The sequence below is a fragment of the Canis lupus genome, chromosome 24, assembly GCF_003254725.2.
Source record: "Canis lupus dingo isolate Sandy chromosome 24, ASM325472v2, whole genome shotgun sequence".
NCBI classification, from domain to species: domain Eukaryota; kingdom Metazoa; phylum Chordata; class Mammalia; order Carnivora; family Canidae; genus Canis; species Canis lupus.
The window spans coordinates 4,997,715-5,017,852 of NC_064266.1; the positions used below are offsets into that span (position 1 = coordinate 4,997,715).

General features: G+C 44.8%; 1 pseudogene; it reads right to left on the minus strand.

The window, feature by feature from the left end:
- Positions 1-15,596: 15,596 nt before the first annotated feature.
- LOC112673359 (uncharacterized) lies at positions 15,597-19,128 on the minus strand (annotated as a pseudogene).
- Between the last annotated feature and the right edge of the window lie 1,010 nt (positions 19,129-20,138).

Sequence of the window (20,138 nt, forward strand, 5' to 3'; positions counted from 1 at the left end):
TACCAAGCCCTGGTAGCTTACAGCATAGTTCATTTCTTATTTCTCACTGTTCCTGGAGGACAGGAATTCAGACAGGGCACAAAGGAGATGGCTTATCAGACTCAGAGGTTTGGGGCTGGAATCATCTGGAAGTTCCTTCACTCACATATCTGGTGATTGATGCTGGTTGTGGGCTGAGAGCCTAACTGTGGCACCCAGTGAAACAGCCATACATTCCCTCGGCATGTGGCCCAAGCTGCTTTACAGCACGGTGACTGGGTTCCAAGAGCAATAAAGAAGAGAGCCAGAAGGAAGCTGTAGGACTCAGCCTCAAAAGTGACAGCTCATCAGTTCTACCACATTCTGCTCATCAGAAACCTATATCCAAAGTCAGGGCCAGGGAGGTGACTATGTCCACCTTTCGAGGGGAAGCATTTCAAATACTTTGTGGACTTAGAACTACCATGCTGACCTTCCAGAAGATCCAGCTCCTGCTGGATATGTCAGAGACTCATCCTGTCCTTCCTTTAAAACCCCAAACTTGGGGATCCCTGGGTGGCGCAGCGGTTTGGCGCCTGCCTTTGGCCCAGGGCACGATCCTGGAGACCCGGGATCGAATCCCACATCGGGCTCCCGGTGCATGGAGCCTGCTTCTCCCTCTGCCTGTGTCTCTGCCTCTCTCTCTCTGTGTGACTATCATGAATAAATAAATAAAATCTTTAAAAAAAAAATAAAATAAAATAAAACCCCAAACTTACATGGGCGGCACTACAGCCATCTGTATCCTTGAAGCTAAGTGACAGGTCTGGGTCCTCTGGGTAGGTCAGAAGGCAGACTTGGGTAAACCCAGCTTTATCTTCTCCAAAGGGACCTTGACACAGCTGTGAAAAGGAGGGACCTGCAGGACTCCATCCATTGAACTTTCTACTCCCAAAGTGCTCATTGGAGCGCCGCTACCTGCCACATACCTCCAGTCGACTACCTTACATCTGCAATGGTAGCAGCCTGGCTGTACTGGTCATTCTCTGCAGAACCCCCTCTGGCAGCAGTGCCAGAAGCCTTACTGTGTGGGCCAGTCTTTTGGGAAGACCACAGCTGAAAGAATGCTGGGGCTTCACCAAAGGTGGGTTGTGGGCCTGTGAGCCTCAGCAAGCATCTTTTTTTTTTTTTTTTTTTTTTTCTCAGCAAACATCTTAAATGACCCTGGTGTGCCAGGTGTCTCTAATAAAATCCTATGGTGATAGGCTTGAACCTTATTGATGCACTTCTGGATCACCTACTTGGTGCTGGACCTTGTCTTCCTCCCCACAATCATCTTGATGGATGAGGGTTGTTATCCCATTTCTTTTTCCTTTTTTTTTTTAAAAGATTATTTATTTTTTCATGAGAGACACAGAGAGAGAGAGTGAGAGAGAGAGAGAGAGAGGCAGGCTCCATGCAGGGAGCCCGACGTGGGACTCGATTCCGGGACTCCATCCCAGGACTCCAGGATCACGCCCTGGGCCGAAGGTTGCGCTAAACTGCTGAGCCACCCGGGCTGCCCTGTTATCCCATTTCTTTGATGAGGAAACTGAGAGGGAGGGAAAGGGAATAAATAAAGTAAGGGGACTCCTCTCTTACAAAAGTTGATGTACCGTCCAGGGAGAGCCAAGACTCTTGCCTGTTTGGGCATGTTTAATATCTGCAACCTTTACCTGGCAGAGGGAAAACTCATCAGTAAGCCCTGGATGTAAATGAATGCCTTCCAGCCTTCCATAGGAAATAGATCTTCGTACACAGTAGATTAGGGAATCCAGACCAGCCATAGAATCCTTTCCGTGAATGGGTCAAGGAACCTGCTGAGGGTGCCAACCAGTCACTGGGACGAAGCAGGGATGCTAATGCAGGTTTCTAAGTAAAAACCACTCTTTTAATTGCGTCTTGTTGCTTCTCTAATTAGATGCCAAGATGAGAATGAAATCTTGAATTTGAAGTTGGAAACCTAATTATTTGGGTATTTAATATCTTGCTCTATAATCTGTCTTTCGTTTATCTTTATCGTGCCCTGAGGAAGATATTCTGCCCAACACTGATTACACAGAAAGAGAAACTAAGGGATAAGTACTATAATTACCTTAATGTTTTTAATTAAGCTTTTAATAAGCACCATAAAATAAACACTAAAAATACTAACATGGCACAATGAGATCATTTACCCTAATTCACAGCAGGCTAAGGACCAAATTTGTGTGAAGATTTAGATTGTTTGGAAGCCACACACTGGTCATCTGTTTTCTGTAACGTACCTGTGCATAGTAATGCATAAGAAGAATGTAAATATCTGTTGAGTGAATAATTTTATCTGAAATTAAATTCCTGTGTTTGTAATTTATTAAATAAAAATTGAGTAGGTATATTTTTTTTCTTTAAAAGTATGTGCGAGGTGGGGGAGCTACATCTGGCCGATTCGGTTGGGGGACCATGACTCTTAATCTCAAGGTTGTGGCCTCAAGCCCCATGTTGGGTGTCGAGATTACTTAAAAACAAAATTAAAAAGAAATACACAAAAGTATGTGCATAAGTAACCGGAATGGTGAAGTAAGAAACTCAGCACCTCCATCCTCTGACAAAGGTCAACAATTAGATGAGTATCCATGAACAAAAACAGCTCTGAGAGAGCTCAGGAGTCCACTTGTTGAGAAGTTTCAGCAACAGAGTGGAACAAAAAAAACCCTTAGAATAACTGCACAAAAAGAGTAAGAACAGCCCTATTTTGCTGCTACCGTCCCATCCCCCAGGCTGGCACCATTCAGTGCCAAGACGAGCTCCCTGGATTAAGAGAGTTCCCCTGCCACTAATTAGTAACATGAAAACATAAAATATACAATACACTGATAACAGTAGGTATATAGTCAGATTCAGAATACTCAGATATCGTAATATGGTAGTGTGTTGATCACTTAACTCTAGTATAAAGGTTAAGAGACAGAAGGATTAATGTAAATTCTGATATCAAAAAACATAAAATGTGGGCAGTGAGTAAAAGCCTAGAGATTTTGTATATCATCAAATTAAGTTATCAGCTTAGAATAGACTGTGATATCTAGAAAATGTTTTATGGAAGCCCCAGGGTAACCACAAAACAAAAATCTACAGTAGATACACACACGATAAAGAGAAAGGCATCAGAGTATACCACTATAGAAAATCAACATCAAATCACAAAGGAAGACAGAGATAAAGAAAGGAACAAAAGAACTATGCAACAGTCAGAAAATAATTAATATGGTGGCATTAGTAAGTTTTTACCTATCAATAATTACTTTAAATGTAAATTAAATGCTCCAAAGAGTGGCTGAATGGATTTAAAAAAAAAAAAAAAAAGAGTCAACTACATGCTGCCTATAGAAGATTGACCTCAGCTTCCAGGACCACATAGGCTAAAGTCAAGGGAGGGAAAAAGATATTTCACACAAATTGAAATTGAAAGAGACTAAAACAGACTATCAAAACAGACTTTCTCGAAAATATCACGAGACAAAGTCATTATATAATGAGGAGGTCCTTTCATCATGAGGATGTAACAATTGTAAATATCTATGCACCCAACATTATAGCACCTAAATAATTCAAGCAAATACTAACAGATTTGAAGGGAGAAACAGACTGTCATAACAGGGGGCTTTGTGCCTCACTTTCAACAAAACATAGGTCATCCAGACTTAAAAATCAATAAGCAGGGCAGCCCGGTAGCTCAGGGGTTTAGCGCTGCCTTCAGCCCAGGGCCTGATCCTGGAGACCCGTGATTGAGTCCCACATCGGGCTCCCTGCATGGAGCCTGCTTCTCCCTCTGCCTATGTCTCTGTCTCTCTCTCTGTCTCTGTCTCTCTCTCTGTCTCTCATGAATGAATAAATAAAAATCTTTTTAAAAAATCAATAAGCAAATATTTAACTTAAACTGTACTTTAGGCCAAATGGACCTAACAGACATATAGAGAACATTCCATCCAACAGCAGCAGACCATACATTTTCCTCAAGAGCACATGGAACATTCTCCAGGATGGATCATGCATTCGGTCACAAAGCAAGTCTCTCAGCAACTTTTTGAAATCACATCAGGGATGTGATTTCATCCTGACCACAATGGCATGAAACTAGAAATTAATAGCAGGAGAAAAACTGGAAGATTCACAAATGTGTGGAAATTAACAACACACTCCTGAACAACCAATGGGTCAAAGTAGAAATCAAAACACATGTGAAGGGGGATCCCTGGGTGGTGCAGCGGTTTGGCGGCTGCCTTTGGCCCAGGGCGCGATCCTGGAGACCCGGGATGGAATCCCACATCGGGCTCCCTGCATGGAGCCTGCTTCTCCCTCTGCCTGTGTCTCTGCCTCTCTCTCTCTGTGTGTGACTATCACGAATAAATATTTAAAAAAAAAACAACACATGTGAAGCCAATGCAAATGGAAACACAACACACCAAAATGTATAGGATGTAGGCAAAACAGTTCTCAGAAGGAATTTTTTTTTTAATTTTATTTTATTTATTTATGATAGTCACAGAGAGAGAGAGAGAGAGGAGAGACATAGGCAGAGGGAGAAGCAGGCTCCATGCACCGGGAGCCCGATGTGGGATTCGATCCCAGGTCTTCAGGATCGCGCCCTGGGCCAAAGGCAGGCGCCAAACCGCTGCGCCACCCAGGGATCCCTTCAGAAGGAATTTTATAGTGATAAATGCCTACATTGGGAAAAAGGAAAGACCTCAGATAAACAACCTAACTTTACACCTTGAAGAACTAGAAGAAGAAGAAGAAAAAGAAGAAAAAGAAGAAGGAAGAGGAGGAGGATGAGGAAGGGGAGGAGGAGGAGGAAAAACTGAGGCAAAGTTAGCAGATGGAAAGAGATAACGATCAGAGCAGAAATAAATGAAATAGAGAAGAGAAAAAGAATAGAAAAGGTCAATGAAACTTTGAATTGGTTTTTTGAAAATATAAACAATGGACAAAACATCAGTGAGATTTACCAAGAAGAAAGAAGAAAGAGTAGTCCATGAATGAAGTTATTGTTGTGCCCAAGATTGCGAATCTGAGAAACCACCGAGGAGCCAACACCGATGCAAGTACATGAGGGTTTATTAACAAGCTCGAGCTTGGGTCCAAGTATACCCGACACAGCGGAGCAGGGACTTGGACCCCGAGGCTAAGAGGCGTAGCAGCTTTATATGGGCCAGTGGCCAATGGGATTGTAACATACACAGAAAGTTGCACAGTCATGTCGGTTCACACGCAGGTGGCAAATTGAATTACATTTTACCCTATAGGATCTATTGAACTGGCCTATACTCTGGTCAGAATTGGCGCACAGTTTTGGAGGGCACAAAGCAGGGTTACATTGTTATGAGCTGATTTCCGATTAGGGTGTGCCCAGCGGCTCGACTAGGGTGGGGCAGCGCCTTAAGCAATAAGCAGGTCATGTGGGGGTGATGCAGGAGGTGGCCGGTGTAGCCCAAAATGGAGTTAGTCCTATTCTGCTTGTCCAGGGGTAGGGGATTTTTGTTAAATTTTCTGGGTCCCACAGTTATAAATGAGAGAAGAGAGATTAAACAGATACCACAGAAATACAAAGGGTCATAAGATATTCTTCTGAACAATTACATGCCAACAAATTGGACAACCTAGAAGACACAGATATATTCTTAGAAGCAGGCAACCTACCAAGACTGAGTCATGAAGAAATAGAAAATAAAAACAGACCAATAATGACTAAGGAGATTGAACTAGTAATTAAAAACCTCCAAAGGAAGAAAATCCCAAGAGCAGATGGCTTTACTGGTAAATTCTACCAAATATCTAGAAAAGAATTAATGCCAGTACTTCTCACACTTCCAATAATTTAAAAAGGAGGGAATACTTTCACATTCATTTTATGAGGCCAGCATAACCCTGATATCACAGCCAGATAAGGTCACTACAAGAAAAATAAACTACAAGTCCATAGCTCTGATGAACATAGATGTAAAAATTCTCAACAAAATCCCAGCAAGCCAAGTTCAGCAGTAACATTGAAAGGGTAATACACCCTGATCAAATGGGATTTATCCCCAAAATGCAAAGTTAGCTCAACACTGGATCGTGCAGCAAGAATATTGTATTGTTGGTGGGAATGTAAACTGGTGTCGCCACTATGGAAACTGGTATGGCAGTTCCTCAAAAAGTTAAAAATAGAACTACCAAATGATCCAGCAATCTAACTTCTGGATATATATCCAGAAGAAATGAAAACAGGATCTTGTAGAGATACCTGCATTCTCATGTTCAGTACAGCATTATTCACAATAGCCAAGATACGTGAACACTGTTAAGTGCCCATCAACAGATGAGTGGAAAAAAAAAAAACAACAGATGAGTGGAGAAAGAAAATGTGGTATATATGCATGATGGAATATAATTTGGCCTTAAAAAAGAAGGAAATCCTGCCATTTGTGATAACATAGGTGGACTGTGAGGGCATTATGCTAAGTATTTGGAAATGGCTTTTATTTATTTTTAAAAAGATTTCATTTATCTATTTATTTGAGAGAGAGTTAAAGTGAAAGAGATCACAGAAGGAGAGAGAGAAGCAGACTCACTCCTGAGCAGAAAGCCTGATGTGGGACTTGATCTTAAGACCCTGGGATCATGACCTGAACTGAAGGCAGATGCTCAACTGACTGAGTCACTGAGGTTCCCGGAAATGACCTTTAGATACAACACCAAAAGCAGAATCTGCGAAAGAAAAAATAGGTAAGTTGGACTATGTTAAAAGAAAAGACAAGTCACGAAGTGGGAGAAAAACTTTGCAAAAACACATATCTGATGAAAAACTATTATCCAAAAGATACAGAGAACTCTTAAAAGTCAACAATAAGAAAACAAAGAACCCACTTTTTAAAATGGGCAAAAGATTCAAATAGAAATCTCACCAAAGAAGTTATATACATGACACGCATATGAACAAATGCTCAACACCATACATCATGCAGGAATTGTACATTAAAACAACAATAAAAAAAAAAGTAAAACAACAATTAAATACCACTACAAACCTGATAGAACGGCTAAAATCTAAAACACTGACAACACCAAATGCTGGTGGGGATGAGGAACAACAGGAACTCTCCTCATTGCCAGTGGAATACAAAAACGCACAGTCACTTCAGAAGACAGTCTGGCTATTTCTAACAAAACTAAATGTAATCTTATTATACAATCCAGCCATCACACTTCCAGGTATTTCAAAATTAAGTTGAAAACTTATGTCTACACCAAAACCTGTGCATGAATGTTTATACCAGCTTTATTCATATTCACTAAAAAGTGGAAGCAATCAAGATGATCTTCAGTAGGTGACTGAATATACGTACTGTGGTACTTCCATACACTGGCATATTATTCAGTAATGAAAAGAAATGAGCTATCAAGCCACAAAGGGGGGCCTGGGTGGCTCAGTCGGTTCAGTGTCTGTCTGCCTTTGGCTCAGGTGACCATCCCAGAATCCTGCAGTGGAGCCCCACATCAGGCTCCCTGCTCAGTAGGAGATTCTGCTCCTCCTTCTCCTTCTGCCCCTCCCTGCCTCCTGGCTCGTTCATGCTCTCTCAGTCACTCTCTCTCTCAAATAAGTAAATAAAAATCTTAAAAAAAAAAAAAAAGCCAAAAAGAGCCATGGAAGAACCTTAAATGCATATTGCTACACAAAAGAAACCAATCTGAAAAGGTTGCATATTGCATGATTCCACTTCTATGACTTTTGGAAAAGATAAAACTATGGAGATAAGAAGACCAGTGGTCACCAGAGGTTTGGGGGCTGAGGGGAGGATGAATAGTTAGAGCGAAGGAGATTTTTAGGCCTGCAAAAGTATTCTCTTTGAAACTATAATGGTGGACACATGACCGTATGCCTTATCAGAAACCTATAGTCTGTACAACACAAAAAGTGAATCCTAATGTAAATTATGGACTTTCAGTTAATAATAATGTAATAATAGTAGTTCATCAATTACTACATATGAACCACACTAACTCAAGATGCTAAAACAAATATTGTATGGGAATGGGTCTATACTGGGGAAAAATCGATATATTTTGCCAGAATTCAGTCAATATTAACTTGAAGTGGGGTTTCAATTAAAATCTGTATTATGGGGCAGCCCGGGTGGCTCAGCAGTTTGGCGTAGCCTTCAGTCCAGGGCCTGATCCTGGAGACCCGGGATCGAATCCCGCATCGGGCTCCCTGCCTGGAGCCTGCTTCTCCCTCTGCCTGTGTCTCTGCCTCTCTCTCTCTGTGTCTCTCATGAATGAATAAATAAATAAATCTTTAAAATATAAAATAAAATCTGTATTATAATATCTAGTACAATACAAAAAGAAGGTAGCAGAGAAAAGAGGAAATGGCAGTGTTCGTGAAAATACTTGGTAGGGTCTCATGTTGCTGTGGTGTTGCCCATGGGAGTGTGGCGCCTCTAATTACATTGACAGGAAAACCGAGAAATTGCTAAAAGCCTCAAGGAGGATCGGCAGCTGAACCCAGGAGCACATAGAAAGCAGGTTTCTCCAGACTGCCACATCTTTCTGGGGGCTTACTAGGGGAAAAAAAAATCCTCTAAGTCCTTGTGAACCTTGATTTATGATTTTTTGGGAGCTGGGGAGAAGATGAAACAAAAACAATAATCAGAATTTAAGACGTCAACCTAACTATCAGAGCTTCCCGGTCCTGTGTCTTATGTATTTTTCTTAATTATTTGGCGATTTTTCCAAACCCATCCAACATGCTAGATAACAGCCAGTCCTCCAAAGTGCTCCATAACGTGCTTATGTTTGAATCAATCAGATGGACTCTTCTTGAATGTTTTTGTCAGCTTGAAGCTTTCCTGTACTTGAATGTTAAATGCTTGGTCTGAGAACATGAGCAAGACTTTTGAGCACTGATGTAATATAATATGTGAGTGACATGGGGTAGTGAAAGCTGGTGATTTTATTTTATTATTTTTATTTTATTAAAGATTTTATTTATTTATTTATTTATTTATTTATTTATTTATTTATTCATTAGAGACACACAGCGAAAGAGGCAGAGAGATAGACAGAGGGAGAAGAAGAATCTTTGCAGGAAGCCTGATGTGGGACTTGATCCCTGAAGCAGGATCACACCCTGAGCTGAAGGCAGACACTCAACTGCTGAGCCACCCAGGCTGAAAGCTGGTGATTTTAAAAGTCCTTTAATATAACATGTTGCTGTTGGCCTCCCAATGTGCATTTCCTCTCTAGACAGGGCCTGAGCTGAAAACCCTGCAGGCACCTAATCCTAGGGCCATTCTGGGGATAAAATGTAATACTCTGATACTGTATCACAACCCTGGGCTGTGGAGTTGGTTTAAGTAGTTGGAGAAGCTCCCCAGGTGTTTCTCCTGGACAGCCAGGGTTGAGAGCCCCTCGAATAGTGGCTTCATTAGCCACTTATTAATTAATTAATTAAACACTTATTAGTGTTTCATTCATTGACTTTCTCAATTTTCTAGACTTTCTCTTGCAATAACAGTCCAGAGGACCCTGGTAACACTCTCCCGCCCCGATAAGAGAAAAATCCCACATTGGGGCCCATTGGTTAATTCACTTGAGTCAGCATATGGAAGGTTAATAAAGGGAAGAAATGAAAGTTGTTATTTTTCTGGAAGTTCAACTCTTATCTCACATGAAAAAATGGAAAGGGATGTTTGCCTTTTCAGAACTCTGCATGGCCAGCCTGACTCAGTTAGTGACCTTGGGTTCAACCACTGCTGGGTTTACACATTGAAGTTGTGAATAGGGTAGGGGGCAGGGGACAATCCTTGTCACCTCCTACCAACGTCCCTGTTATATGCAGTGAGTGGAGCACGAGGTGAGTCCCACAGCACCCACTCATGTTCACGCTGGCCACCCTAGGGAGTGCTCACCAGCACCTCACCCTATAGGCCTGCTGGGTCCCAGCAAAAGCTTGATCAGTCCACATTCATTTACCGACATGTTCAGCACGTTGGCAGCCTTGGTTTTTTTTTGTTTTTGTTTTTGTAGAGAGGGAGAGGATGCAGGCAAAGGGAAGGGAGAGAGGGGGATCTTAAGCAGGCTCCATGCCCAGTGCAGAGCCTAACACAGGGCTCAATTCCATGACCTGCGCCCAACTCAAGAGTTGATACTTCACTAACTGAGCCACCTAGGTGCCCCATGTTTGCAGCCTTTTGATTACATGGGGCCAAATGGATTACATTTTCTACATTATAGACACTTCCCAAGGCTCTGCATCCCACATTCCTTGTCCTAGGTGTGTGTGTGGGGGTCCTTACCATCTCTTACCGGACATTGCAGGAGCTCCCTAATCAGACTTGCTACCTCTGGTCTCATCCCCTCCGAACCCAGTCCACACCCTAGCCAGGGTCATCAATCAGCCGGCCAGCTCTCATCGCTGCTCAGCAGCCCCCAGTGCCTCCTGCTACTGTGATCCACACTGCTCAGTTAAAGGTCCCAGAACTCACAGTCGCCGCTCACTCCCCAAGTGGGCCACGCCATTGCTTCAGCCTCCCACAATACTGATTCAAGGCTCTTCACACACATCCCTTCTGGGCAGTGTTTTAATTACCTCCTGTTCATCCTGCTGGTGAGGAGGGATTTCTGTCTCACGGTTGTGAGGATGGCCAAGTACACACTCATGGCACCGGACAGACAGAGACAGAGGGCAGTTCATTATAGTCGCATACACCCACAGCCCAGGGAGGAGGACTCCACCCGCCGCAGCAGGGAGGTCTGGGAAAGGAGCAAACACCTGTTTCCTCTGGAGGTTGGCTTCCCAGTATCAAGAGGATGGGGTGACCTCTGGCTCAGTGGGAGGATGTGGTTGGCTTGCTTGAGCAATTCCGTGGGCTCAGAGATAAGCAGGAGCTGTATCCACACCCCTTGACAAGGAGGGCTGTTTGGCGAGGGGACCCTATCCTGGAGAGCAGGGTGGGGAGGGAACTTGCAGTTGGGACATTTGGGGCTTTCCCTGTTTCACCAGATGTCAAGGCGGCACTAATATTGGCTCTGATTTTAGACCTTATGTCACAGGCACAAGAGTTTCCTCTCTGTGTGCTATCCCAGTGCCCGACTCCCATTTGCCCACTGGGCTAACTCCTGCTCGCCCCCTTACCTGTCAGCTCAGGCATCCTCTCCCGCAGGACACTCTCCTGTCCTCTCTTCTCCAGCGGGCTCACTTACCTATCCTAAGTAAACTGCATTGCGCCCTCTTGCCCAGAAGTTTAAAAATTACAGTTAATTTTCTGTCTTTTCCTCTAAAACATAAGCTCCTTGGGGGCAGAAACCCTGCACAACCTCCTTGTTTTTGAATTCTCAGTGTCTGTCCAAAAAAAAAAAAAAGATGGTACATTTTAAAAATATAACTTAAAAATTTACTTTTACAAAATAACTAATTTACTTTGACTAAATTTTGTAGTGCCAGAAAAAGCAAGTCAGTTGGAATCTCTCAGAGAAAACAGGCAACAATGAAAATGCTACAAGGAAACTGTGAGGGGAAATTGTTTAAAAACTGTTTTCCAAAACTACTTCTCCTTCTCCTTCTCCTTCTCCTTCTTCTTCTTCTTCATAATGTTTAATTTGACCCTCCCTGAACACCTGGCCTCTCTGCTTGCCTTCGTGATTTTTGCATCCCTTCTCTTAAAGGCACGGGTTATGGGTCAAAGAGAACCTGTAATGCTAAAGCACCCTTCCAAATCATCGCGTTGTAAGCAGTTCACATGGCCAGGAGCTGAGCTCACTGTTGGTATCATACAGGGCGTACTGGAAACTTTCAGGTAGGAAACAAACACAGTGACAAAGTTTTTCTAATCGCCAAGCTGTCGATAGAAGTATCCAACATCTCGTGACCAATCAGAGGCATTCAAACCCAGGGGTACCCAGTTCCTGAAGACTGGCTACCAGATCTGGGCTGGGCAGGAAAGCAGATACAGTGAGCAGGCTATCTGGAGGATCCCATAGAGCAGAGGGGACAAGCTAGCGGCCTCAGCCCCATAGGGACAACAGACCAATTTTGTTTGGTCTGCACTGGTCTTAAACAATTTTTTTTCCAAATTTTTTTGTGATGATAAAATGCACATAACATAAAACTTACCATCTTAACCATTTGTAAGTGTTTTACAGTTCAATGGCCTTAAAGCACATTCACATTGCTGTGCAACCATCCCCACCATACATCTTGGAAAACTGAAACTTGGTCCCTGTTCAACGAATAACTCCTCCCTCTTCCCTCCCCAGCTCCTGGGAAGCCATCCTACTCTCTGTAGAATCTCTATGAATTTAACAATTCTGAGTATCCCATGCAAGTGGAATCATGCGGTATTTGTCTTGCTGTGATTGACTTCCTTGCTTGGCACAGAGTCCTCAGGCCGGTTACGTTGTAGCAGGTGCCAGAATAGCCTGCCTTTTTAAGGCTGAGTAATATTCCATGGCGCATTTATCACATTTTGCTTACCCATTTTTCCATCAATGGACACTTAGAGCATTGCTGTTTTTACTAATGTGGAACATTCTGCCACATTTACTGATGTGGAACATCCCTCGAGACTCCGCTTTCAATTCTTTTGAGTCTATACCGTCTATACCCAGAAGTAGAATTGCTGGATCATATGGTTGTTCTATTTTTAATTTTTTGGTGAATAGCTATGCTGCTTCCCACATTGGCTGTAATTTGGTCTTCCCATCAACAGTGCTCAAGAGTTCTGATTGGTCTACATTTTTGCCAACACTTGTCATTTTCTGTTTTTCTCCTCTTTTTAATAATAGCCATCCTAGTTGGTATGAAGTGGTATCTCATTGTAGCTTGGTTGCGTTTCCCTAATGATTAGTAAGGTGGAGCACCTTTTCATGTGCTTATATAATGTTTGGGGGGGGTGGTTGTTGTTGTTGTTTTGATAGTTGCCAACATGAAAAGTCTGGAAATTTCACAACTTCAAATTCCCAGCCTCTTTTGACAAATCAAAAGATCTGGCAAAGCGGCACACTCATTCCCATGAGGCAACAGTCAGCTAAAAGGCTGAGGCTGTTTTCTGGAAGGGGCAAACATTCTCCTGTTCACCATTATTTCTTCTCCCTGTGGCCTCACTTGGGGGACACAGGAATTTGCTAGGATCTCTGTGGGGATGTTCAGCATTGCCCTCAACCTGTCTATGTGCCTAGATCTTTCAGGTGAATGACTCACCCCAGACCAGCCTGACATGCCCCCTGCCTGGCTTCTCGGGCATTTGGAAAACTTACTTGAGCAGCTTTGGGGGAGTACATGTCACTGAGCCTCCACTTCTCCATATACTTCTTGTAATCAGCTCCAAACAGGGGCCAAACAGTATTTGCTAAGCAAATAATACAGAGGAACCTTTCCCCATAAAACTTGTCAGCCAAGAATCTAGGTGGGACTGGGCAGTGACATCCTGAGCCCAAAAGATTTGGGAAGAGGCTGCCAGAGGACTTTTTAAGATAAAAAACAGTCTGAGTGCGGTGGAGCCAAGCACGCAGCCCACGTTCCTGGCATTATGCTTTTATGGGCACCATACTTTTGAGTAAATGGCAATGGCTTGATGAGGCTTTCTTGGGCTGACAGTCTGGAATACCAAAGAAGTTGCTGGCGTGGAACCTGTCTGTTGCTACATCAACTAAACCAATGTGTGAGAGCTTTGCTGGGTGACTAATGCCCTAACTATGCCCCATGGGAAGGAGCCCAGGGGTCCTCTACTCTCCCATGGCTGGCAGCCAGTACCCAGGAGCTTAGCTGAGGACATCAAGACCCTCAGCGCCTGCTCCCAGACCGAACCCGATGAATCACCCAGCATCTCAGTGAGGGAGGCAGGAGGAGTGTCTGAGGCAAACCCGGAAAGGAGAGGAATTACCTGAGACCACCTCCCTGGGACCTCCCAGTCTCACCATTATGCAAAGGATTTTCTGCACGAATAAGAATGGCTTCTTCTTCCTGCCACCTAGAGGAGGTGTGCCCATTTCACAGGGAAGGAAAACGGAAGTTTGTGTCACAGTGGCATGTGACCTTGGGCATGAACTATAAACACACTATTGAAGATCTATTTGGCCATTTTGAAATTCCGAGTTCCTAGCTACGTTCATTAGGTGCAGCCTTTACCAATTATGGTTTTAGCAAAAAACATGCTCAAGCTACTTATGGCAGAAATCTCACCATTTTGCAAATGTAGGCTAGCCCCAGGGGTATCAGAATAAATCCCAAGCTGCATTATTATTGCAGTAACAATAAATAAGTTTATTGAGTGCCTGCTTTAAACACCTCCTACAGGCCAAGTGCTCTCCCAACTCTTCCATATAGCATTAACTCATGGCAGGCCCTGGAAGTCATACTGAATTTCAGAGAATGTGTGCTTCTATAGAAGAATTGCCATTGGCTCACCCTGCCTGCTCAGAGCATCATTCCAGAAGAAAATCTGTCCCCCACATTGCTTTGGGGTTCCTCCACTGTGTTCCAAGATAGTGTAGTGAGTGCTGCTCTAGTGTCTGGAGAGGGTTAGTAGTGTGGCCACAGGTGTGTGGCAGAGGTGAGGGGTGCAGGTGTCCCTCCCCATGGCCTGGGCCCCTGACTGTCTACCCAGAGTGGGTTGTCAGCAAGTTGCAGATGGATGAATAAGCCCATTCAGTTCTAGGTAGCCAAATTTAGATCACTCACGACTTTACCCTCTACTCCTCCATGCAGCAAAAACATCTTCATATTTTGGATTAACATCTTTGTAAAATATATTACTGTTTTCCTGCCTTTTTTTTTTTTTTTTTTGCTTCTTCAAGTGCCAATTTTTATTTTAGCAGTTTTGATGGAAATTTTTCTAAAATACACATTTCCTTATGTTTTCTTCCCCCCAGAGCAGCTTAGAAGAAACTTTATCATGAGTTTTGAAGACATACAACAGTTCCAAGTTGAATGAGTCTACAGCATCCATCACCTTGCCTCAGCCTCTACCAGTGGGGGCGTCTGCCCAATATACCCCACCCCATGACCTTCTGCCCACACCAATTCTGAAGCAAATCCTAGACATGATATCATTTTATGTCTAGATATTTCTTCATGAATCTCTAGAAAAGAAAGTTCTTTTTAAACATAATAATTGCCCTACTGTTATTACACATAATAATTAATCATGATTTCTTAATATCATCATCATATATCTGGTTGTGTTCACATTTTCAATTATATCACAGATTCAGACTTTTTTTTTTTTTTTTTTTTTTTTTTTTTTTTAAATTTTATTTATTTATGATAGTCACATAGAGAGAGAGAGAGAGAGGCAGAGACACAGGCAGAGGGAGAAGCAGGCTCCATGCACCGGGAGCCCGATGTGGGATTCGATCCCGGGTCTCCAGGATCGCGCCCTGGGCCAAAGGCAGGCGCCAAACCGCTGCGCCACCCAGGGATCCCAGATTCAGACTTTTTTAAGCAGTTTTTTTTCTTTTGTTTTCTTTTTCTTTTTCTTTCTTTTTCTTTTTCTTTTTTTTTTTTTTTTTTTTGAGGTAGAGGTGTTGTGCCCAAGATTGCGAATCTGAGAAACCACCAAGGAGCCAACACCGATGCAAAGCGCACGAGGGTTTATTAGCAAGCTCGAGCTTGGGTCCAAGTGTACCCACACAGCAGAGCAGGGACTTGGACCCCGAAGTGGCTTACAGCTGGGTTTTTTATAGGCTGGTCTAGGGGATTTTCAGAAGGGGTGGAGGAATTTCTCAAGTTCTGTTTACATTCTGATATGGGGCTTTCAAGGGCATTGAGCTCTATTCTCATTCTAATATGGGACTTTCTACCACGGGGGTGGGCTCTGTTGTCTTTCTGATATGGGATTCCCTGCCTAGGACATTCTGCATTTTTTCCCATAAAATTCAGCTCTTATTCCCAGGGGCCTCAGATGGCTATACTTGTGCTAAACTTGAGGTGGAATGGCCTTAATTTTTCTCAGCCTCCACATTTCCCCCTCTCAGAGGAACCTAAGGAAGGACCCAATCATGGGTCCGGGTTGGTCTCAGACTGAGCCAGTGGGAATGATTAAATCATGATTCAAACCAACCTTGTTGCTGTTCTTGTCCCGTTAATGTCTAGCCAAACCTTTTCTGACTTTTGCCATAGATTCCCAGACTATTCCTGAGTGGTCAGTAAAGAAGCAACACTCCTCATTTGGGGCATCACATAACCCCCACCCCACCCCCCTTGCTTGCAAAAGCCTCTCTACAGTTAAGATGCTCCCATCTTTTTAACCCTTAAAAGACTTTAAAAGCAAGGCTGAATTGGGTGCACGTTTTTAAATGGCTAATGGGGATTGGTTCTGGCATGAAGAAGACAGAGCATAAGCAACATTAGTGGGGTAAGTGAGACTGGTGCAGTCTTAACAAAGTCCTTGAGAGAGGTGTGTAGGTCAGCTGGCCGGACGTGGGTGTAGTGGACCCAGGGAGTAATTCCATCGACCTTGAGAGCGGTGGGAGTGATCAGGATCACGATGTAGGGTCCCTTCCAGTGAGGTTGAAGTGTCGGGTGTTGGTATCTCCACACATACACCCAGTCACCTGGCCGGTATCGATGGAGGCCCAGGGATGACCCAGTCTCATAGAGGGCCCTCAGCTTAGGCCACACCTGCTCATGGGTTCCTTGTGACATTTGGAGGGAGAAAAGGAGTTGGTGATCAAACTCAGCAAGCACCTCAGGTTTTAAATTGGGGATAACAGGTGGAGGAAGACCGACCATGATCTCGTAGGGAGTCAGTCCCATCTTATATGGGGAGTTCCTCACCCTATATAGGGCGAAGGGGAGGAGAGTCACCCAGTCCCGCCAGTCTCCAGGGCTAATTTAGTTAAGGTCTCCTTTATTGTTCTGTTCATCCTCTCTACCTGTCCTGAGCTTTGGGGCCTATATGCACCATGTAATTTCCAATCTGCCCCAAGCACTAGTGCCACTCCCGGTGTTACCTTAGAGACGAATCCTGGGCCGTTGTCTGATCCAGTCTTAACAGGAAAACCATACCTCGGTAAGATGTCTTCCAGCAGTTTCTTGGTCACGGTCTGTGCTGTTTCATGTTTGGTGGGAAATGCCTCTGTCCATCCTGGCAGACGGTTTGTGGCTGTGGGATCCTTAAGACGGTTTCCTTCCGTGCATCCGTCAACCATCTTTGTCCATCCTTTATATTTTTTTATTATTATTTTTTTGTCCATCCTTTAATTTGTCACTTCTGCTCTGCAGATCTGGGCCTTTTTTTAGTTGAGGCTCGGTATCCTAGAGGCGCTATGGTTTGTAGCAAGTCCCTGGTGCTTCGCAGGCATGTGTCCTGGTCCTCTGCCACCAACAGGATATCAAATGAGGGTGCTTGGAATGGAACTCACCCAAGTCTTCGTGTAAGGCCTCATTGAAGATGGTCGATGAATTTTTGAATCCTTGTGGTGGTCGAGTCCAGGTGAGCTGGCCATTGATGCCTTTCTCAGGGTCCGTCCATTCAAAGGTGAAGAGGTCTTGGCTCTTGGGCGCAAAAGGCATCTTTTAAATAGAGGAGGGTGTATGGGTTTGGGACCGTAGGGTGCATATCCTCTACTCGCTGGTTGACTTCCATTAAGTCCTGGATTGGCCTGTAATCCTTAGAGTGCGGTCTCCGAACCGGCAGCAAGGGAGTGCTCCATGCCGATTGGCAGGGCCTCAATATGCCCGAGTCCAGTAGTCGCCGTATGTGGGGTGTGATTCCCCTACACGGTACGAGAGGCATGGGGGATTGGCGGACCCTGACAGGGTCGGCCCCCAGCTTTCGTTCTATGTATATGGCCGGTTGGTGCCGGGCCAGCCCAATTCCCCCAGTTTCTGCACACGCTTGGGAAAATTCCCACAGCCAAGGGTCAATGTCAGTCACTGGGGCTGAGGACGTTTGGTGGAGACGACATTCATCTCAGGACAAGCACCTGAATCGGGTGCCCCTCCTTGTTTAGGACTTTTGCCCCTTCGGGGTGGAAGCAAATCTGTGCCCCCATCTTGGTGAGCAAATCTCAACCTAACAACGGGTAGGGACACTCAGGGATGACCATGAAGGAATGGGATACCCGGCCCATGCCGAGATCTACAGCTCTTCGGGTAGTCCATGTGCCCGTGGCCCCTTGCACCCATGAAGTCTTGCTTGCCAATGTCCCTTGGGGTTGTAATAAAACCGAATGTTGTGCCCCAGTGTCCACTAGGAATTCAACAGGTTGTCCCTCCACTCTGAGAGTTACCCTGGGCTTGGGGAGGGGTGCCGAACCCCAACTTCCATAGTCATCCAGGTCCTCCATCTCCAAGATCTTGGCAGGGCCCTTAGGTCTTTTGTTAGGACAGTCTTTCACCCAGTGGCTTTTTTCTTTGCAAAAAGCACATTGGTTTTTGTTCAGCTTAGGGCACTCCCGAGAGGGACCAGGGCCATCCTCCTTACCTGTCCCTGAAGCCAGCTTCTTGAGGTGCCTCCGTCTTTCCTGTGGGTCATCCATGGTTGTGGCCAGGATTTTGGCCAGGTTTCAGGTCTGCCGGTCACTTAGTTTGGTTTGTTGCTCTTCCAGACTTTCTTTATTATTATTGACTCTTTCTGCTACTATAAGTCCTGCAAGCTCTTCTCTCCTAGTATTCTAAGAAGGCTGCTGGACTCTTGTCCTTACCCTGTCTCACATAACCATATCTCAGCCAGATTGGTAGGCTTGCGTGGGGCAGCCTGGAGACCTGCCATTAGAGTCTGGTGGTGGACCTGGAGTCTCTCCTTACCTTCAGCCGAGTTGTGCGCTATGGGGAGTAAAAATGGTTTTAGCCAAGGAGGGGAATTCTCTCTCATGTCCTGCCAGACCAGGATGTAGGGCACCTGGTCAGGGTGGCCGTCTGGTTTGTCCCTGAAGATCACGGCCTTAACCTGTTAGATAGTAGGTAGGTGGAAAGTTCCTTCTCGGGGCCATCCCACGCCAAAGGTTGGCCATTCTGACATGCAGTAAGTTTGAAATTTCCCTCTCCTTACGTAAACAGTTAGGACAGTTAACAAAGACACAGTAATACAGACAAATGCACAAACAGTTAACAAGGACATAATAACACAGACAAACATTCCCTTTTGGCCACAAAGACAAAACAGAAAGTAATCCGAAGGGCTGGCAGCCGGCCCTCCTTACAGATGAGGACCTACATCCTCCTTACAGATGAGGACCCTGTCCTCCAGGCGAGGGCAAGGGACACCTCCTCAAGACCCCCGGTCGACGGCCGGCCAGCGCATCCACCTAAGCCAATGTCGACCCAATACAGCTTGGAATTCCTACAGGTAAAAGTACAGTTTAGAGCTCTCAGAGAATATGCGCTCAAAAGGTGGAAAAAGTTGAGTGTGTTAAGTTTTTTAGTAACTAGATGGAAATGAGACCGCCAAGGCAAGCGAGGGTCCAAGAACAGATTTTATTGCAGGCACCCTCGGGCGAGGTTCCACGACTCCCCGGGGAAAGAGAGTGAGTCGAGGAAGTCAGTCGCGCCAAGACAAGGTGGCCGGGGGTTTACATAACGTTGTAAGGCAGAACGGTTTCCTATTGGTTGGCTCATATGCAAAGGAAGGATTGCAATCCAACCAGTCAGAGTGACCCTCACTATGCAAAGGAAGGATTGCAATTCGACCAGTCAAAGGTGACTTCCTCCTCTGGGGTTTGAAGGGCGTTGGGTTCGGTTGGGGAAGTCCAAAGGAGAGGTGTAAGGGTCTGCTCAAGCTGTCGTCCCAAGTGGAGGTGGTGACAGGAACCTCAGCCATTTTGGCGTATCCGCCATCTTGAGGAGTTTCCCTTCCCGCCTGGCCCCAACAGAGTGCACTCACCAAACGTGAAACCCTCTGGATAGGGTCCTGGAGGTCTCTCGGATCCCAGAGGAGCCCCCAAATGTTGTGCCCAAGATTGCGAATCCGAGAAACCACCAAGGAGCCGACACCAATGCAAACGCACGAGGGTTTATTTACAAGCTCGTGCTTGGGTCCAAGTGTACCCACACAGCAGAGCAGGGACTTGGACCCCGAAGTGGGTGACAGCTGGGTTTTTTATAGGCTGGTCTAGGGGATTTTCAGAAGGGGTGGAGGAATTTCTCAAGTTCTGTTTACATTCTGATACGGGGCTTT